This window comes from Cebus imitator, unplaced genomic scaffold (genome assembly GCF_001604975.1).
Source record: "Cebus imitator isolate Cc_AM_T3 unplaced genomic scaffold, Cebus_imitator-1.0 Scaffold5, whole genome shotgun sequence".
Taxonomy (NCBI): domain Eukaryota; kingdom Metazoa; phylum Chordata; class Mammalia; order Primates; family Cebidae; genus Cebus; species Cebus imitator.
This window is the reverse complement of record NW_016107320.1, coordinates 5144229-5165268: the sequence shown is the minus strand read 5'-3', so window position 1 is coordinate 5165268 and position 21040 is coordinate 5144229. Positions and strand designations below refer to the sequence as shown.

Sequence of the window (21040 nt, the reverse complement as noted above, 5' to 3'; positions counted from 1 at the left end):
AAAAAAAAAAAAAAAAAAACAAATAGATCTATATTGAGATTATTTCAAAAATAGTGCATATTAAGTGCCACTACACTTGGCAAGTATTGATTGATTTCATTCTTATAATAGTACTATGAGGAGCTCAATATTATTTCTCCATTTTGCAGATGGGGAAACTGAGGCACAGACGGAAGTTATTTGCTCAAGGTCACAAAGTTAGTAACTTGTGGCTCTACTTCCTAGAAGTGAAATTGGTGGATCACAGGTTATAGGCACCTTCCACCTTACTAGATATTGCACTCTACAAAGTAGTTGTGTAGATAGGAACTCTTGGAAAACAGAGCCAGAAGACGCCCAGAACTGTGGAGAATAATGCATTAAGAAACCATTCCCAGGATATAAAACTAGGCCCTAAACTAAGAACATTCTCTGCCTCCAGAATAGGGGGTCTGGCATGGACTAAATTATGTCTCCTCTCAAATTCATATGTTAAAGCTCTATCCTTCAGTGTGACTATACTAAGAATGGGGCCCCAATACAATAGGGCTCATGGCCTTATAAGAAGAGGAAGAGACACCAGAGCTTTACAGCTGTCTGCAAGCCAGAAAGTGCACCCTCGCCATGAATCAAGTTGGCTGGCACTGTGATCTTGGACTTCCCAACCTCTAGAATTCTGAGAAATAAATTTCTGTTGTTGTGGTCGGTTTGGCAGTACATATACTAAAACATTGGAATGATACAGAGAAGATCAGCATGGTGCCTGTGCAAGGATGGCATACAAATTTTTGAAGCTTTCCATATATATATATATTTGAAGCTTTCCATATATATATATATATAACCTCTCTCACATCTCTTTGTTTCTGCTGGAATTCCAATTAGATGTGTATTAATCTTCTCATTCTCTCTTCTGTGTCTCTTAAACTCTCTTGAACCTTTTCCATGTTTTACGTCTTTTGCATTCTGGGCAATTTCCTGAGTTCTGTCATAGTCTACTCTTCCCTCTTCAGCTGGTTTAAGCTGCTGCCAAATTTGACTAATGGGTTTTCTGTTTCAGTGATTCCATTTCTCATTTCAGAAGTTTTTTTTTCTATACTGTCTTCTATGTTAACTTTTCTCCTTTATGTCTTTGTTTTATCATCTTAACTCTCTTATTCAGCAACCTGAAGCTCTGAGAGTCTAATGAACTTTGTTACATGCTTGTTACTTCTGCAGGCTCTTTCTCATGATGGATTATTAAGTTCTGAGTTGTGTGATTGTATGTTATGAGTTCATCTTCAGCAGGGCTCTATTTGTAGGTATAGTGGTGAGTGTGTCCCTCCTTTGTGGTTTTCTTCTACCAAGTGATCCAGTGATGTAAACATCCTAGGATCTATTTATGTGTTACTTTTTTTTGGCTTGGGGGTTTCTGGGCCCTCACATGGCATTGATCCATAATTGACTTGCCAATAAGAAAACTCATTTTTTTGTTTTTCTATTCAGAGTCTAGGTAGGTCAGAGGAGACAAACTTCCACATCATCTTATTATGCTGGTAGAGAGATATTTTTCTAGTCCACCCTTTTCCTGTGCTGTATGTGGAGACAGGGAAGGGAGGAAGGGTGGCTTTTACTTCAGCTTCCTACTTGGCAGTCTCAAGGTCTTTTGCTTTATCACTGTGTGCATGTTAAAACCAAATTCCTAAGATACGTCAAGGTGGAGATAAACCCGACCATTCCAGGTTAATTGTCACATCAACTCACTCACATAATGCTCTGGTTTTCAGAAACCAGAGCTTCATTACTGAGCTCTGGGGAGTTCTCCTACTTTCTTGTAAGCTTAATTATGCATTCAAATGGTTTACATTTCTTTTTTGAGACAGAGTCTCACTCTCTCACCCAGGCTGGAGTGCAGTGGTGTGATCTTAGCTCACTGCAACTTCTGCCTCCCAGGTTCAAGCAATTCTCTTGCCTTAACCTCCAGATTAGCTGGGATTACAGCATGCACCACCACACCTGGCTAATTTTTGTGTTTTTAGTAGAGATGCGGTATCACCGTGTTGGGCAGACTGGTCTCGAACTCCTGACCTCAGGTAATTTACCCGCGTCGGCCTCCCAAAAATGCTGTGATTACAGACATGAGCCCACCTTACCAGGCTGCTATGCATTCAAATGGATGTTACATGTGGCATTACTCTGTGTTAATGGTGGGAGAGTTTTCAAAACATTGAGTCTGTCCTGTTCGTAAAATTAGAAATCTTCAGTATTCTAAACTATCAAAGGTTGTTGTTCGTACCACATGATCACAGCCTAATTTCCACATATGGCACACACTTCCACAGGAGCATGCTGCATGTGCACACGTGTGCACCCACACAATAGCTGTGTTGCATACCCTTAGTGCCCATGTGTAACTTTATCCCTTATGGATCTCAGTGGAAAAAGTAAAAGTCTGAATGATTAGAAAAGTGTATGGGATCAGAGGGAGTCCCTTTATTATCAACAGAAACATTTCGGGAAATACAGCACAGTGGTTAATGCCTGTGTATCAGACAAGCCTGTGTTGAATCTGGCCTTTGCCAGTCTGTGACCTTGAGCAATGTACTCAACTCTTTTTTTTGAGACAGGGCCTTGCTCTGTCGCTGAGGCTGGAGTGCAGTCGTGGATTCTTGGCTCATTGCAGCCTCACCCTCCCAGGCTCAAGGGATCCCCTATCTCAGCCTCCTAAGTAGATGGTACTACAGGTGTACTCTAATTTTTTAAAAATTAAAAAAAAAATTTAGAAAGCTTTTATAGAGATGAGGTCTCACTATGTTGCTCAGGCTGGTCTTGAACTCCTGGCCTCAAGTGATCCTCTCACCTTGGCCTCCCAAAGTTCTGGGATTACAGGCATGAGCCACTGCATCTGGCCTTACTCAACTTCTTTATGCTCAGTTTTCACATCTGTGAAATGAGTGTTAAATGTGAGGATTAAATGAATGATTCAATAAGGTTGGTAATTACAATGATTATTATTAGAATGCTTTGTATGCTTTAAAAAACTCAATTCTCTTCCAAAACCTCTGAGGGCCAGTATATTAAGTTGAGCCACAAAATCGCTATGTTTGTTGATCAAAAGTCATTAGATTGGCATTTTCATAAGACTTAATGTAATACTTCAGAATAGGGGTCCTATTTTGAACTTGTTAGAGGAAGACACATTCAAAGGATGAGACTTTGATAATAGAAACACAGATTGGGCCTGGGTGCGGTGGCTCATGCCTATAATCCCAGCACTTCAGGAGGCTGAGGCAGGCAGATCACTTGAGGTCAGGAGCTTGAGACCAGCCTGGCCAACATGGTTGTAAACCCTGTCTCTACTAAAAATACAAAAATTAGTTGGGCATGGTGGTAGGTGCCTGTAATCCCAGCTACTCGGGAGGCTGAGGCAGGAGAATTGCTTGAATCTGGGAGGTGATGGTACAGGAGTTTTTAAGAAATACTTTTTAGGTGGATAGAATAAAGGTTCTCGGTGGAAATTTTCCTGTAATAAGAAACAACGCCCGAACCATCTCTTTTCTAACAAAAAAGGTGGTTTGAAGGGTCCGGCTGCCATGCTTTAACATGCAAATACCGGCCATTAGAAACTGGGTTCACTCAATATGGAGATTCCCGCCGTCTTTTCCTTGTCACTAGGTGTGTGTCGCCATGGCCACCTCCAGAAAACACCACGTGTTCAGAACACCACAGCGACCTGCATTTGCATGTTACAGGGCTAAGGTGGGAGGGCCAGGTTTTTCTTGGGTTATGTAAATGACACACCTGGTTAAACCAATCCTCTGGGCCCTATGGAAATCCAACACCACCGCCTCCAGCCTCCTCATAGGAGCAGCCACTTTTCCACCACACAGGGGGTTTCCTCTTTGTTTGAGTCCACGCTCCTTCTGTCTTTGTATAGGGGAGCTGTTTTTTTTTTCCTTCTTTCCTGCCTATTAAACTTTTTGTTCCTTAAAACCACTCCATGTATGTCCGTGTTGTTTTACATAAACCTGTGCGAGACCGAGGACTCTGGTGTTCCTCCAGTCATTGGAGCCGTATGAGCGAGCGAGGTTGCAGTGAGCCGAGATAGTCCCAGTGCACTCCAGCCTGGGTGACAGAGTGCAACTCTGCCAGGGAAAGAAAAAAAAAAGGAACAAAGATTGGGACTCAGTCTCTGGGGATAGGAAGGTCCCCAAGTGTTGAATGTGAATTCCCCATTGGCTGGACATTTCTTCAATTTTATTATAATTTACTCAGTTTTAGCATTGCCTAATTTAGATAAAATTTTGTCAGAAAGTTGCTGAAGTTACTTATTTCAGGGTATTGAATAGGCCTATGTATTTGAAACAAAAATATCCCATTTTGAAAGTGATCATTAAGAATAGGAGACTTGGTAGTTCGCAGGAGGCTGTTAGATGGTCAGCTCATTAGCCAGCTCCTAAGGTGGACTGCCGAGTGATTAGGAGAAAGAATTGAGGGTGGATTTGCATACTTCTGAATCTGATCTTCTTGTTAACACTGGATAGCTGATTAACAACTGTGAAGAAAATACAGGTCCTGCCGGTGACCTGCAGGGAGCAGTACATAATTAGAGGAAACATCCCCTGCCAGACAGAGAGCTGTTGCTGCAGGGTTGATGAATAATCTTCTGAGGCCGGGAGCTGGAATTTAGCCGAATTCCTGTCACTTTCTCCTGTAATTTGACTGTGTGATTCACTGACAAGAAAATGTGGCCCTGCGGAGGTGGCCCTCCCACACCCGAGGCTCCCCAGTGATGATGCCTTTTGAATTCACTCCTCTTTTAATGGATCAGTCATTAGGTAATCTCTCTGATTTCACTTTTGTGATTTAGGTAAATAAGAAAATTAGCAACAATTAAGCCAGCTATGGGAGAGACTTGAGATATATGGCCTGTTATTTTACAAGACATAGTTACTACATTCTGTAGCACTTCATATGATCTTGATGAGACTGGTTCACTCAGTTTCTCTAGTGGGCAGAATTTAGTTTCTATTCCTACCCCAAAACCAAATGATGGCTGAATGTTGACTTGAAATGATGATGTAATGTTAGAGCCTCTAAAGGATGCCAGAACTTTCTGATGACAATGAATTACACTTCTCTCTTAACTTCTTCCTTAAACACTATGTAAGCAATCCATGATAGCTTCTTTTATTTATTATATTATATTGCATTTAATTATTTTTAGAGTTGGGGGGTCTCTCTTTGTTGCCCAGGCTGGTCTCAAACTCCTGGACTCAAATGATCCTCCCACCTCAGCCTCCCAAAGTGCTGAGATTACAGGCATGATCCACTATGCTTGGCTCCATAATTACTTATGTAAAAGTTAAAAGAAACTGCCAGATTACCATATTCACACCTTGGTGTCAGCAAGGCTCTGAGTAAAAAGAAGATTCAATCTAGAGCAGATATGGAGAAATATGACTTTCATTATGGTAAAGTCATTTCTATGTAATAGAAGGAAAAAGAAGACTGTAGATGCAATGGAGAATTGGTGGTTAAAATACGAGGGGTGATTTGAGACTTGATGAGTTCTGTATTCTTCATGAAGTGTGAGGAATGATCGATTGAGACTACGCGGAACAGGAGTCAGAGTTTTAGTGGAGTGGAGAGGTATAAAATCCTAATGGAGAATAGGAAAAGGGTTACTAGAGGAAATTTAAGAAAATTTCCTACCAGCTCCCTCCCACAGCATGTGGAAATTATGAGAACTACAATTCAAGATGAGATTTGGGTGGGGACACAGCGAAACCCCATCAGCATTCAATCAGAGATGTGGCAAGTTATATAGCCTCCTTGGGTTTCATTTCTCTCATTTGTGATATGAAGGTGTGAAATTAAAACCTTTCCTAACTCTAACATTCTGCGATTCTATAATGCTTTCCATGAATGTACTATTCTCGATTTCCCGTTTTTTTCTGGAGGAAATACTCCCCTCTCCTCTGCTCCTGGACCCTTCACACCTGCCTTACTGGTAGACAGTCACCTGTTCCAGTGGAAGCAGGAGGCAGGAGCAGCCACCATCATGTTTCTCCTTCTCCTTGGTCCTCCCATAAATTATTCTTGACTGGAATTACAGACCTCTTGGCTGGAACTACAGGTATGAGCCACTGTGCCCAGCCTCTGTGTCACCTGTTCCAGTGGGAGCAGGAGGCAGGAGCAGCCATCATCACGCCTCTCCTCACCTTGGTCCTCCCATAAATTATTCTTGGCTGGAACTAAAGTACCTCTTGGCTAGAACTACAGGCATGAGCTACTGCGCCCAGCCTCTGCATCTATTTTCTTTTCATTTTTTCCTTTGAGACAGAGTCTTGCTCTGCTGCCCAGGCCTGGAGTGCAGTGGCGCAATCTCAGCTCACTGCAACCTCCCTCTCCTGGGTTCTAAGCAATTCTCCTGCCTCAGCCTCCATAGTAGCTGGGATTACAGGTGTGTACCATTACACCCAGCTAATTTTGTACTTTTAATAGAGACGAGGTTTTACCATTTTGGCCAGGCTGGTCTCAGACTCCTGACTTTAGGTGATCCACCTGCCTCAGCCTCCCAAAGTGCTGGGATTACAGGCATGAGCCACCGCATCTGGCCTGTGTCTATTTTCTTGACTGTGCTCTTCTAGGGCAGTCACCAGTTAATACCCAGGTAGTTTGCTGTGCCATAAGCCTTCCACAGTCTTTAGGAAAAAAATTAGTTTTTCAAGGATTGCTTCCTTCAAAGATCAAGACGGGTTTTGACATAAACCTAAGGGTATCTATATGTTTCATATGGGGAAGTTTGTGATCTTGCTTCTGCATGGGTCTTTAACTCAATCCCCAAACAAAGCAAGAAAACTGGTAGAATCCTAGTATTCACCAGCAAAATAATCTCTTGCTGCATGGCTTTATTCTCTTCTAGTCCTACTCTGCTTGTTAGAGATGGCAAAGTAGAAAAGGAAGCTACTGAATGTTTCCAATGCAAAGAAATGATAAACATTTGAGATGATGGATATGCTAATTACTCTTATCTGATCACTATACATTCTGTGCATCAAAACGTCACTGTGTACCCCATGAATATGTCCAACTATTATTTGTCAATTAAAAAATTTGTATACTTAAAAAATGGCAAAGCTAAGACATAGAATAATTCTATGCTTCCGTCATTTATGAGAAGAGATGAGATGGTGTCTCCCAGCCTGTGAATTCAGAGTTGGCTCAAAGATCCTTTTCTGCCTCTGTGCTTTCTTTGGCAGTGGGATCTATAGAGCCATGCCAGCTGGGATAGTTCCCAGCCTCCTCCTCCACCTCCCCTTGGCATCTGGACAAAAATTCCTGGTGCATATACAGCTATCTAGCTCTGGTAGTGATTTTACTGGCTGTGTGTTTATCCTACAATTTAGTTTGCAGACCAGATAGCAGTGGTATGCCTATAATTACCCAGATTGATTGATGTATTGATCCATTTATTTAACAAACATTTGTCTAATGTCTGTGTGCCAGGTATTAAGATAGGTGCCGGTGTGAGAATCTACAATGAAAATATCACTTTCATTTGAATATAATAGAGGTGAATTGTAATAGAGGTGAAAGGCAGATTCCTTGTTTATTTGCTCAAATTGTCCAGGAGATTGTGTGGTTCAACAATGCAGACTTGTCTGAATTTGGACTATCTAGGTGATTGTAACTATTCCAGTAATAGGCCTAATCACCATTTATCTGTTGGCTTCTTTCCAATGTGTGGATATCAAGATACCTTTCTGGGATGGACGATAGTTGGTAAACAAGGTGCTGTTACTGTTGACCAAGTGTTCTTGAGAGATGGCTTTATATCTAGATACTGGGGCTGTCAGATACAACAGATAGCAAGATGTTGTCATAGACTGTCTGAGTCTATTAAGTTGGGAAGGGATGAATCATTCTGACCTCATCACTGGAATTTGCTTTTTTTTTTTTTTTTTGACGCAGATTCTCACTATGTTGCCTAGGCTGGAGTGCAGTGGAATGATCATGGCTCTCTGCAGCCTCGACCTCCTGGGCTCACATGCTTCTTCTGCCTCAGTTTCCCAAGTAGCTGGGACTATAGGCATGTGCTAACATGCCTAGCTAATTTTTGTGTTTTTTGTAGAGACAAGAGTTTCTCTATGTTGTCCAGGCTGATCTTGAACTCTTGGGCTCAAGCAATTTTATTGCCTCGGCCTGGATTTTACTTCTAACCTTTTTAAATTTACAAACATTTTCTTTCATCACCTGTGGATTCTGCCTCAATAAAAAAACTTTTGCAATCTGATGATGGCAGCAAGTCTCCTCATTGTGAGAAGGTCTTATAGTGAGACTTCTTTGCTGTTTTCACAAGAAAGGCTTCAACGTTGAACATTGAAGTTCTTTGGAGAAGTGTGGTAGAGATTTCTAGTATTATACTAAGTCATATCTAGTTTTCATCTCCCTTCTGAACATGTGGGAGGATTATTCTTTCCTGTGACCTTATGGTCAGGCAGGGCCTTTTGATTAGTTCTTGTCAATGGGTCATGAGTGAAAGCAATATGTGTTTTTTTTGAGGGTATTTGTCTGTTGCTGTGAGACACTTCATTGCTAAGAAAAATGTCTAGAAACAGACTTGCCAGACTGGATTTCAAGGTACATCTTTGACTTTATTATTTAATGTCCAAGTTTGCTGTCCATGATGGGTGTGATAATTAACACTCTGACCAACATAATATGAGAGGCCTCATTTCTCCACATCATTGCCAAGTTTACAAGCCTTAAACTGTTTTGCAGTCTAATGGTATAAAATCACCCATTTTTCTGGTAAAATTTTGCATCTCCGTGATTACAAGTGTTGTTGGTAATCCTTTCATATGTTTACTGGCTATTTGGGTTACATTTTCTGTGAACTGTTTGTTCCTTTCTGTAGGGATCATGCTTCATTTATTGCTGCTCCAAGTATTTTCTCTACCTCTTGGTAACTATCCACACTCTGAATCCCACTTTCACAAGAACGATGGCAGCAAATTTGCATCCCCTGGCTCCCTTGTAGCTAGGTGCAGCATACAGTCTAGATCCTTTCACTCACATGGGTCCAAGAAAGACTTGTGAGTGGTTGTCCTTGGGGTGAGTCACAGCAGTTGCTGCCACAGCTCAATCTTACCTTCTCTTTCCTGAAGCACAATGCACATTTACTTGTCACTTTCCAGAGTCTGATGTGAGAGTTCCTTGCAATGCAGCCTTCCATGTGGTCACTCAGGGGCTCAAGGCTTTTTTCATCTTGTGGTTCTGCCCTTCTCTAGGTTTGCAGAGTTCTCTCCATTCAGGCAGGGGAAGAAGCAAGAAAAGATGACTTGGAGGAGGCTATTACTGGCTCTTCCTGGAAGTGATTCACTTTTCCTCTACCTATATTGTATTGGCTGGAACTCAGACATCACATTTAACAGGAAGTCTAGGAAATGTGATCAAGTCATGGGTTTTGGTGACTGCATGGTAGTTTTTGCTACATGCTGGAATTGATCTAGCTAGCGTGGGGACAGATGGCTGGTCCTTGGGAAAGCTCTTTTTATTTTTTTGGAGAGAGGGTGTCTCACTATGTTGCCTAGGCTGGTCTTGAACTCCCGGCCTCAAGCGATCTTCTTGCCGTAGGTTCCCAAAGTGCTGGGACTACAAGTGCGAGCCATTTCACCCAGCTAAAAGTTTTTTAATGTTCTGACTCTAAGGGCATAGAGACTGAGCAGTGGGGGCTAAGATTGTTCCTTACAAACCCCCACAATGTAGCTGGGTGTTATTCCCGCCCACGTAGTACCAGCAACTGGCTTTCTAGCTCTCAGCAATTGCATGAGTTGTCTATTATATCCTTGATCAAGTTCCTACTCTGTTAAGTCTGAGTGGCTTTCATGGGTTGCAGCTAAGAATCTGGGGTCATTTTATTTATTTTTGTCTGTTTTCTTTTGGTCATTTGTATCTATCTTTGAGATTGGGCCTCAGGGAGAATATTTCTACTGAAATAAGTAATGGTGTTTACTTCCGTTTGTGTAATAGCCCATAGAACAAGCCTAAGCTCACGTGCCTTAGGCTTTTTGTACAAAAGCTTATCTACGGCAAATCCATTCTGCAAGTTTCAGGCCCATCAGAGCAAGTTAAATATTTGTAGTTCCTATGCGGTTGAGGCAGGACAGTTTCATCTAATCTTTGACCAAAGAGAAGTTTATTTGAAATCCCATTATTGCCACCAATGATAAAGGTGTGCTGCCAAGAATGCAATCTTAACTCTAGGAGGGGAGTAGTCATCGATGCTTCCCTCAGTGTTGGGAGACCTTCAGGCTAGGCAGCAGGTTGTGACTTATAGCTGGGAATCCAAAGGTCTGCACTTGGATATTGACCAGAGAGAATTAAGACTGACTTAGAGATCATGATTGATGCTTTATAGATGCTTGGGCTCAGGGAGTGATAGGGTTTGGCTGTGTCCCCACCCAAATCTCACATTGAATTGTAATAATCCCCACATGTCAAGGGGGGTGGGCCAATGGAAATAACTGAATCATAGAGGCAGTTTCCCTAATACTGTTCTTGTAGTAGTAAGTCTCACGAGATCTGAAAGTTTTATAAAAGGGGGTTCTGTCTTGCCTGCCACCATGTAAGATGTGACTTTGCTCTTCATTTGCCCTCTGCCATAATTGTGAGGCCTCCCAGCCATGTGGAACTATGAGTCAATTAAATCCCTTTCCATTATAAATTACCCAGTCTTAGGTATGTCTTTATTAGCAGTGTGAGAACAGACTAATGCAGGGAGGAGCAAGTGCTGAAAGTTTCAGAGTGGAATACAAATTCCCTGATCACTGAGGAGCTTCAAAATCAGCTTTTTCACTTTTTATTTCATACTGGATTGAAACTATATCTGAGGGTAACCCATTTAATAATGACATTATCTCACCCTTTCAGCTTTGGCAAGTCACTTCAATTTGTTGAATCTCAATTTCATCATATGTAAAAATAAAGAGAATCTTCCAGTCCCCATTACTAGGATCTCATTTCTCTAGAAGATTTGCACAGATTCTCATTATTCTTCCTTGCTTTCAGCATTCTCCACCAGATGGCCCCAGTCTCTCGGTGTAAACCCACGCCCACAGCTTCCTTTGGAGCCCGGCTTGCTTCTGTGAATTCTTCCCCTCTGCACACTCAATTTCTACTCTTTTCCAAGTTTTTAAACAAAACACTTCATATGTTTGAAAGCATTGTGTTCCTCCTGTTTTCCATAGCACATTACTCTCCTTGTTTCAACCACAGTTTTGACAACACAGAGCTAGTCTCTACCATAACCCCTATCGTGGACTGTGGCCAGGGCTCACATCCCAAAGCTGGCCCATTGGTGCAGTTAAAAATGGGATAGGAAATTCCTGTGAAAGTCAATGAACTGAGATTCTGGGCTCTTCAGTCTTTGTAGATTCCTTACTCTACTTGACTTGCTGAAGCCACTGAATTTTTGGGGGCTGTAAAGAATTAGGAAGGCAACAGGGATGAGTCTACTCATGCATATTTTTCTTTTTGTTATATTCTTTTTTTGTTTTCTTTTTTTAGAGCTGGGGGGTCTTGCTATATTGCCCAGGCTAATCTTAAACTCCTGGCTTCAAGTGATCCTTCTGCCTTGGCCTCCCAAAGTACTGGGATTACAGGCTTACAGACTTGAGCTGCCATGCCTTGCTGTGTATATTATTTTCTTTCTTTCTTTTTTTTTTTTTTTTACAGAGTCCCTCTCACCCAGGCTGCAGTGCAGTGGTACAAACTTGGCTCACTGCAACCTCTGTTTCCTGGGTTCAGGCAATTCTCCTGCCTCAGCCTCCCGAGTAGTTGGGATTACAGGTGTAAGCCACCATGCCTGTCTATTTTTGTAATTTTAGTAGAGATGGGGTTTTGCCATGTTGGCCAGTGTGGTCTCGAACTCCCAGCCTCAAGCAATCCTCCCGCCTCAGCCCCCAAAGTGCTGGGATTATAGGAATGAGTCACTGCGCCTGGCCTGTGTATTTATTTTTATTGCTCATTTGCTAGTTGGATAGCAAGCAGAAGTGGAAGCAAACTAAGCCAAGTCTGAACTATTGGTCTGAAAATTATTGAATTCAGATCACCTTTGAGATCTTGTCTGGCTCAGTTCCTTATCAACTCTATTCCTGGAAAATAATCTTGACATCACAGAGATATCTGTATGTATATGTGTGTATAATGGGTAATTGAAACATTAACTTTTCTTCTACAGGCTCAGCTAGGAAGAACCAAGGACGCTTTCCCATTTTCCATCCCTGAGATACGCTGCTTTTGAAGATCTAGGTCCATTGGGCGTGGAGTTTGTTGGCAAAGAATGTTTGATAGTATAAGAAAAGGAGGCTGGAGCCTTGGCATATTAAGTTATTCATTCAACAGATACTTGTCCCCAGCCTGTGCCAGGCATATTTCTAGGCATTGGATATATATCAGCAAATAGATTGGCAAGGATCCAGCTCTCATAGAATTTATGTTCTTCTGAGGAACACGGTAGACCAACACGTAGCCCACAAATGAGATTGCTTCAGATAGTGATCGGTATCATGAAGACAATACGATAGGGTTGTGAGACCTAGAGTGCTAGGAGGTGTTATCTAAGCTGAGGGCTACAAGGTTTGGGGAGACAGTGGCTATATACCCCAGAACTAGGAGGAATATGTGAGTTTCATAAACGGTGCAGAGCTGACCTCCCTTGAATTCAACATCTCAGGGATGGAAAGACATCCAAAGGCAATGACCGCTGGGCTGTGTGAGTCCTGGTTATTAAGGGACATTCCCTTGTGGCTGAACTTGGCATGGAGGAAATACAACTGCCCGCCACTGAACACATGCAGCATACACCCTGGCCTAGGAGCAGGAAGTGCACACCATCTTGGGGGCGATGAGCAGGTCCTCCTCCTTTGGTTTTTTGGATCATGTAAACTTCACGGGTTCTTATGCTTATGGGAAGGAGAAATAACTCCCCCAAATGGCAGACATGAACCTTTTCATCACCTTTGGAAAGTAGGGTCTTATTACAGTCCGACTAAAAAAGTTAAGGAGGCATTTCTTGTATTTCAGTGTCACAGAGCGGCATGTTACACGTATATTACTGATAGTTGCCTGCCTTATTTTTCCTATTAGAAAGTAGGTGCCTTGAGGTCAGATGCTTGACTTCATACACAGAAATTTCCAGTGATATAAATCTTAACATTTGTCCAGGTGTGGTGACTCACACCTGTGATCCCAACACTTGGGAAGCTGAGGTGGGAGGATTGCTTGAGGCTAGGAGTTTGAGACCAGCCTCAGCAACACAGTGAGACTTGTCTCTACAAAAAATAAAATAATTTAGATGGCTGTGGTGGTGCATGCCTGTGGCCCAGCTACTCAGGAGGCAGAGGTGGGAAGATTGCTTGAGCCTGGAAAGTTGAGGCTGTAGTGAACTACGATTGTGCCACTGCATGCCAGCCTGGCTGACACAGCAATATCCTGTTTCTATAAAAAAATAAAAAATTAGCTGAGTATAGTAGTGTGCACTTGTGGCCCTATCTATGCAGGAGGCTGAGGTGGAGAGATGCTTAAAGTTAGAAGTTTCTGGTTACAGTGAGCTATAATTGCACCACTGCACTCCAGCCTGGGTAACAGAGCGAGACCCTCCTAGAATATAAAAAATTAAACAAATCCACAAACCTTAGCATTCAGTAGCCAGTTCAGCACAATTCTTTTCTCTTTTTTAACCATGCAGACCTGTGTGAATGTGGAGAGAGCTGTGTAAAAATGGGGCAGTGCTGGCTAGCCCAGGGTGGAACAAGAAAATGGTTAGTTAAGGAGACTTGTTTTTCAGAAAGTGTGGAGTCCTCCTTTGTCGTTACTCGGTGATGATGATTTTCCTCCACAAGATTCCTCCTGTCTGGGTCTCTCTCTTTACTTTGTGGCTCTGTGACATGACAGGCTTCTGTGACTTAGAAAATGCAAGACCCTAGTGTTTCTGGGGCAAGCGACAGATCCTGGATAGTTACACCAAAGGCCTGGATAAAGCACCAGGAAGCAAGCTCCTGGGAGGTGCTGGCTCCAGAAAGGCCAGAAGGTGCCAAGAAACCCACAAGGAAAGTGACGTTGCCTCCACTGTGAGTGCCTGCTGCATCTGCCAGTGAGGATGCTCACCACCTGTTTCTCTGTGCTCCAAGGATGGGGGCTGGGGGTGGGGGCCCGAGACCTCGAATGCAAATGTGAGCTTTGGACCAGGCCATGTTGCCAGGAGCCAGTCCACTGAGTTGTGTCCTCCTTCTCTCCCTCTCAAACATCTTGGCTGTGACAAAACGTGCTGTGTCAGAAGAGTCAATTGTGTGGTGGTCTCTTGACTGCGCTCCAGTTTGCTGAGTGGGCACGTGTTGTTATCTGTTGGAGCTAGTTGCTAGGATTTGAACCCAAACCAGGAAAGGGTGTGAGTGGAGCAGGGCAGAGTGGAGAGGGAGAGCAGCTGCAGGGTGGGGGCAGGCATCAGCTGAAAGAGCCTCCCGCTCCTGGCCTGCCGACACCTCTGGCACTGCAGCCCAGAGGCCAGCCTCACCTCCCAGTCCTGATCTGCCTGCACCTGACAGCCCAGACCTCCTGTGCATGTCCCTGGGCTGCTGAGATGCATCTTGGGGTGCTTAGGCAAACTCTGCCCTGCCAGACGTTCTAGGTGTACATGGGGCACTTCCCTCTATCAGCTTTCCTTTTCCCTCTCTCCCTTTCTCTCTCTTTTTGGTGAGCTCCTCTTCCCCTAGAACCTATAGAAATGAAACCTTGAACACAAAGCCTGACTTGCTTCCTTGCTTTGGTCTGGTGCCTTGCCTCTGCCCTTCAGCTCTGTGCTTTGTGCAGGGAGACAGTGACCGCATGAACGTGAGTTTCCTGGCTGACATCTTCTGACTCTTTGGGAAGTGACCGTCACTCATTGGAAGTCACATAGCCCCATTGCCTGTTGTCTGCGAGTTTTCTTTGGCCCCTGCAGGGCTCAAAATATTGCCATGACAAGGCTGCTGAGTGAATTGATGAGTAATTTGGAAACAGACAAGGCTAGGTGGCAAGGAAAAATGCTGCTATCCCATCTGTCACTCTCTTCCTAAGAGGGAAAATGGGAATGACTGTGTTTTGCCTGCAGGGGGTGTGAGGACTTTTCCTATCTGACTTCCAGGAGCGGTGGCATTAGCCCTGTTTCCTTGGATCTGTAGGTCTCTATTTCTTTACTTGTAAAATGAAGAGGTTTGTAAAATGTAAAATGATGACTACAGTCTCTTCCAACTTTAAATTGCATGGCTCTTTCCTTGTAGGTGGGATGGCAAGAGCTCATGTATAGCTGTCTGTGGTTTAGGAGAGGTCACCAAGCTTTGCTGGGATCTAGGTGGAGGCAGCAGGTTTGGCCTGGGGAATAAGTGTTTTCGGCTCTGAGCTTGATAGCCCTGGAGGCTAAGGCAGGTTGATCAAGATGACAAGACACCAAAAGTGCCCTCTAATTAATTACCTCTTGTTGCAACTGAAAAACTCACATGAGTCTCACTAAGACAACTCATCTTTTCTTCCTTTTTCAGATGTCTTCCAATTATGAAAAAGTACTTTGGGCAACATAAAGCAATTGGTTTTGCTAAGTGTGGTGCAGTACTGCACCAGTGCAGTAATAAAACTGGCTAGCATAGAAAACGGATAGTTTTAAGTAGTTTTAGTTGTGATTTGGTTGTTGTAATGGAAGCTCATGTAATCTACGATACCTATTGTGCTACATCTTTGTGCTATTTTCCTGGCATCCTAGCATCATCAAAATCACCTGGTATTTTTCTTTTCTTTTCTTTTTTTTTTTTTAACTGGAGTCTAGAGGTCTGTTGCCCAGGCTGGCGCATAGTGGCACAATCTTGGCTCACTGCAACCTCCACCTCCCGGGTTCAAGCGATTCTTCTGCCTCAGTTTCCAGAGTAGCTGAGATTACAGGCACGTACCACCATGTCTGCCTAATTTTTGTATTTTTAGTAGAGATGGAGTTTTACCATGTTGGCCAGGGTGGTCTTGAACTCCTGACCTCAAGTGATCTGTCTTCCTTGGCTTCCCAAATTGCTGGGATTACAGGTGTGAGCCACGGCACCCAGCCAGATTTTTCTTAAAATGATTGCAAACCTACTCCACAGGTACTAAATAAAAATATCTGGAAGTGAGGCTCGGGAATGTGTTTTAAATCCATTTTTCAGGTGTTCTTATGCATGCTAAAGAAACACTGATTCAGAGCCCACGTCACATAATTTCCACTGTCATATGCAATGATGCTATTTATTTATTTATTGTTTAAATGTGTGCCACCCTTGCCTTTCCTAACTTGATCGTAAGCTTTTGGAAGGCAACACACCAACTACTTCTTTTTCTGTGGTGTTTGGCATATATTGGTGCAATATACCTCTGAGGTTTACAGAATGATCTGTGGATTTGTAACTCCCAAGTTTTGACACAGCTCAGGGATGTGGGCAGTAGCTGCCCATCCTAATTACTGTGTTTTTACGCTGCTGATAAAGACATACCTGAGACTGGGGATTTTTAAGAAAAAGAGATTTAGTGGACTCACAGTTCCATACAGCTGTGGAGGCCTCACAATCATGGTGGGAGGAGAAAGGCATGTCTTACATGGTGGTAGCAAGAGAGAATGAGAACCAAGCAAAAGGGGTTTCCCCTTACAAAACCATCAGATCTTGTGAGACTTATTCATTACCACGAGAACAGTATGAAAGAAACTGCCCCCTGATTCAATTATCTATCACCAGGTCCCTCCCAAAACACATGGGAATTATGGGAGCTGCAATTCAAGATGAGATTTGTGTGGGCACACAGAAAAACCATATCACCATCCTAGGGAGGAGGATGTGGTGAGGGGAAGGAGAGGTCGGGTTTGATTCTCTGGATGCATTTGCTTCTTTCTCCTCTTTTCCTGGAAAGCATTTGGTCTGTGAGAGCCTTCCTCTTCCTGGAAACTTGGGTGTTTTGGCACTGGATAAAGGGTCCATAAGGAGTAGGCTCTGAGAGTGGCATGGAGGAAGGCAGGGATGAAAATGACAAATAAAAGTCATTGGGATCCTTAATGTAGAGCCTGGGGTGACTGTCTTGGTTCCTACTGGGAGGGTGATGTGCGTAAGGGTGAGCTGGAGACCCTGAGGAGGTCCCCAGGTGAGGGAGGCAGGAAAATGCTGAGGCTCCGAGGATGCTCAGCACTTGAGAAAATTAGACACATGGCTCCTGGATGCACAAGTTTTTGCTTAAAGGGTGCAAGTTTACGAGGTTACATCTTCTTTCTGCACGAGAGAGAGAGAGAGAGAGAGAGAGAGAGAGAAAGAGAGAGTGCGAGCTAGAAGTTGTGTTAATTTCTTGGTGAGGGAGACAGGGAAAAAAGCCCAGCTGGATGGAGCAAGTATGAGAGACAGAGCTCTGGGGGCAGTGATTGTAGGGTAGGGTAGCAGGCATGGGAGTGGGGTGATGGTAATGGTGGCTCAGAAGCACTTTGGTGGCTGTGGCAAGGAGGGAACCAGTGGGAATGGGGGTCTCTAAGCCCCAGTGGTGGTGACACTGGAGGAGATAATAGCTTGGCTCGGTGGCACTGGCTGGCTCCAGGAATTGGATCATTCAGAACCAGCTGCAAACCCAAAGACTAGATGAGAGCAAACTATGTGGGGAGTTCTAGGACAGTGATTTATTTGACCTGGCTGTGGCTGCCTATTGAAGGAAGCCAACCCTACCATGAAAAAAGAAGGCAAACATCAGAGTTTTTGGAGCCAGAGCAGTCAGCCTCTTCCCCATCTCCCTCCTCCTCCCCTTCCCCTTCCTCTCCCTCTTCCTCCTCCCTCCTGCCTTCACCTTCTCCTCCTTCTTCTTCTTGAGACAAGATCTCCATATGTTGCCCAGGCTGCTGTCACTATGTCGCTCCTGGGTTCAAGTGATCCTCCTGCCTTGGCCTCCCAAAGTGTTGGGATTACAGGCATGAGCCACTGCACCTGGCTAGTCTACTTCTTACATGGCTGTGCTCATCTGCAAAGTGCATTGTAAAATCCATTCACTTTTGTAGACAAGTTCTTTCAGTGCTTTATGATTATTTCAGGAAGATTGTGCATGTAGGAGAATTCATTTGTGCCCCAGCATAAGCTAAGAACAGGAGTGCATTACAACCAGAGCATATGAGCTGTGATGACTTGTAACATAGCCATACCATGGTCACTGCAGGTCCAAGGAATGGAAGAGCACAGAACTCCTTTAAGTTAGCCCCTTCACCTCTAAATTTTCTACTAAACTTCTAGCTTATATTATAATTAGCTGAAATCTTGAAACTGTATGAGACTATTTATATGATACATGTATTCAAGGAGTTGCGAGTTCTTTACTGCTGTCTGTTTTATCCTTCCTAACTTTAAAAGATGGCCAAAGGGCAGAAATAGGATTCCTATTTATGTAAAGAGGAAACTGTTGGTTAGAGGAGCCAGGAGACTTCTAAGGTATACAGCAAGCTGATGGTAGAAATGGGGATCTACCTGTGTGTGGTCCATAGTCCTTGGGGTTGACAGGAATCCTCTCCCAGTCTGCAGGCATGGAAACTTCAGTCAAGTTGGGTTTGCTCTTTAGTTCTCAGATTTGAATCTTTTCTCATTGTGCCTCAAAGATAAAGCCTGATATTTGAGGCCACTGGGAGCAATTAACCAGGCATTAACAACCCCAGATACTCAGAGAAGTTTTGCGGTGGTACAATCATGTACAGATGTTTGCTTTTGACATCTGCTTCCATTCCCTTCTTTGTTCCTCACCAAGTCCTAGAAACCTAAGACCTGCCTTCTCAGGGTCTCTGCCCCCTGCTTTATCTTGCTGTCTGGAAGGCAGATGCTACCATCTTGGGCCTTGAGGCCAAGACTCTACCTCTGGGAGCAAGAAGATAGAAGGAAACTGGGCTTCTGTCACTGGAGCAACCTGTGATGCTTGGGTCACTTCCCTGGATTTGTAGAAACCACTGCCATTTTTTAATTTTTTTGCCAATCACTCCAAGCTAACTCCTAACAAATAGAATGAAATCTCACAGGAGCCTGTGTAGATTGCTTCTAAACCAGGCCAACTGACATAGGACCCTGGGAAGGCTTCTCTCTGGCTGCCCACCCATTTGCTCCCATTTCTCCTGCTGCTGTGGCTAGCGGCCAAGACGAACTTTCCTACTCAAAGGTCAGTCCTTGGTAGAGTTTAGCTATTAAAATTAAAATATACATTGGACCAATCCTCTAATCATCTGTCTGGCACTGACGTTTGTAGAGTCAATAAATATGCTACCATACATTTATCTCCTGTTCTTCCTCTCTTGGGTCATTTCCCTGAATTTGTAGATGCCACTGCCTTTTTTTTTTTTTTTTTTTTTTTTTTTTTTTTTGGGTTTTTTTTTTTTTTTTTTTTTTGGCAAGGGTGGAGATTTTATGTTGATTACCCCAAGCTAACTCCTGACAAAGTGCAATCTCACAGGAGCTCACGTAGATTGCTTCTGACCCAGGACAACTTACATGGGATCCTGGGAGAGTGCTCTTTCACCATTTCCCAGTGTGTGGTGCTGATGTGTATGCAAACCCAAAGTATCTGAGACAGGTCTCAATTTAGAAAGTTTATTTTGCCAGGGTTAAAAACACACCCATGACACAGCCTCAGGAGGTGTTGACAACCTGTGTCCAAGACGGTTGGGGCACAGTTTGCTTTTATACATTTTAGGGAGACATGAGACATCAATCAATACATGTAAGATATACATTGTTTCAGTCTGTTAAGGTGGCACAACTCAAAGCGAGGGCTTCCGGGTAATAGGTAGATAAGAGATGAACAGTTGCATTCCTTTCAGTTTTTGATCAGACTTTCTTTTTTTCTTTCCTTCTTTTTTTTTGAGATGGAGTCTCACTCTGTCACCTAGGCTAGGGTGCAGTGGCATGATCTCGGCTCACTGCAACCTCCACGTCCCGGGTTCAAGCAATTCTCCTGCCTCATCCTCTTGAGTAGCTGGAATTATAGGCATATGCCACCATGCCCTGCTAATTTTTGTATTTTAGGTACAGACGGGGTTTCACCATGTTGGCCAGGCTGGTCTTGAACTCCTGGGTTCAAGGGATCCACCCGCCTTGGCCCCCAAAGTGATGAGATTACAGGGGTAAGCCACTGCACCTGGTTAATCAGCCTTTCACTGAATGAACAATTTAAATGTCGGGGGTATTTGTAGAAGAATAGTCACATATGCTTTAGTCCAGCTCAGCAAATCTGCATTTTTACATGAGCAATAGGGCAGAGGAAAGCAATCAGATATGCATTTGTCTTTGGTGAGCCGAGGGATGACTTTCTGTCTGGCACCTGTGAAGATAAGCTGTCAATTTACATTGCCAGGGTGAAATTCAGCAAAACAGTTTTAGGGTAAAGATCTTGAGGCCCACAAGGAATCCTTGTGGGCAAATTGTGAGGGAGGTATGTAGTTTTTAAAAAATGTCTTTGTAGCTATCTTATTTTGGAATAAAATGGGAGGCAGGTTTGCCTGACGCAATTCCCAGCTTGACTTTTCCCTGTGACTTAGTGATTTTGGGGTCCCAAGATTTATTTTCCTTTCACATGTAGAATGAAGAAAGGGTGTGGATGTATTAATTGCATGAATTTATTCCCTGGTTGACCAGTAGGAGAAGCAACAAGTCAATAGCCTCCAGGAGTCCAACTCATTCCTTAAGTACACAAATCAGGTTCGTTATGTTCATTCTTTGTCCAAAGCACAAACTTCCTGGAACTTTTCTTTTGCCCTTCTCCCTCAAGGATGGGGCCAATTAGTCTGTTTGTAGAGTGGACTTATACTGCAGTTTTCTTCTTTGGAATGTGTTTTTTCTTACCCTAATGCAATTGCCAAAAGAAGGGTGGTGGGCTCCCAGGTCAATTAGCAGTAGACATGTGCAGTTCAGCCTTAGTTGAATCCCCTGCTGACTTTTGAGATGACAGATGCAAATTTTTCATAGTTCTCCTTTTTGACTTTCCCTTTTCCCACTCCCTGTCTCTTACTACAAGGTCTGGC

The 21040-nt window shown here is 43.5% G+C and overlaps 1 non-coding gene across 1 annotated transcript; it reads left to right on the top strand.

Annotated features, from left to right (window-relative positions):
- Positions 1–678: 678 nt before the first annotated feature.
- Positions 679–787, top strand: LOC119472489. Its single transcript, XR_005201641.1, has one exon. It is a non-coding gene; the product is annotated as a U6 spliceosomal RNA (small nuclear RNA).
- Positions 788–21040: the final 20253 nt, after the last annotated feature.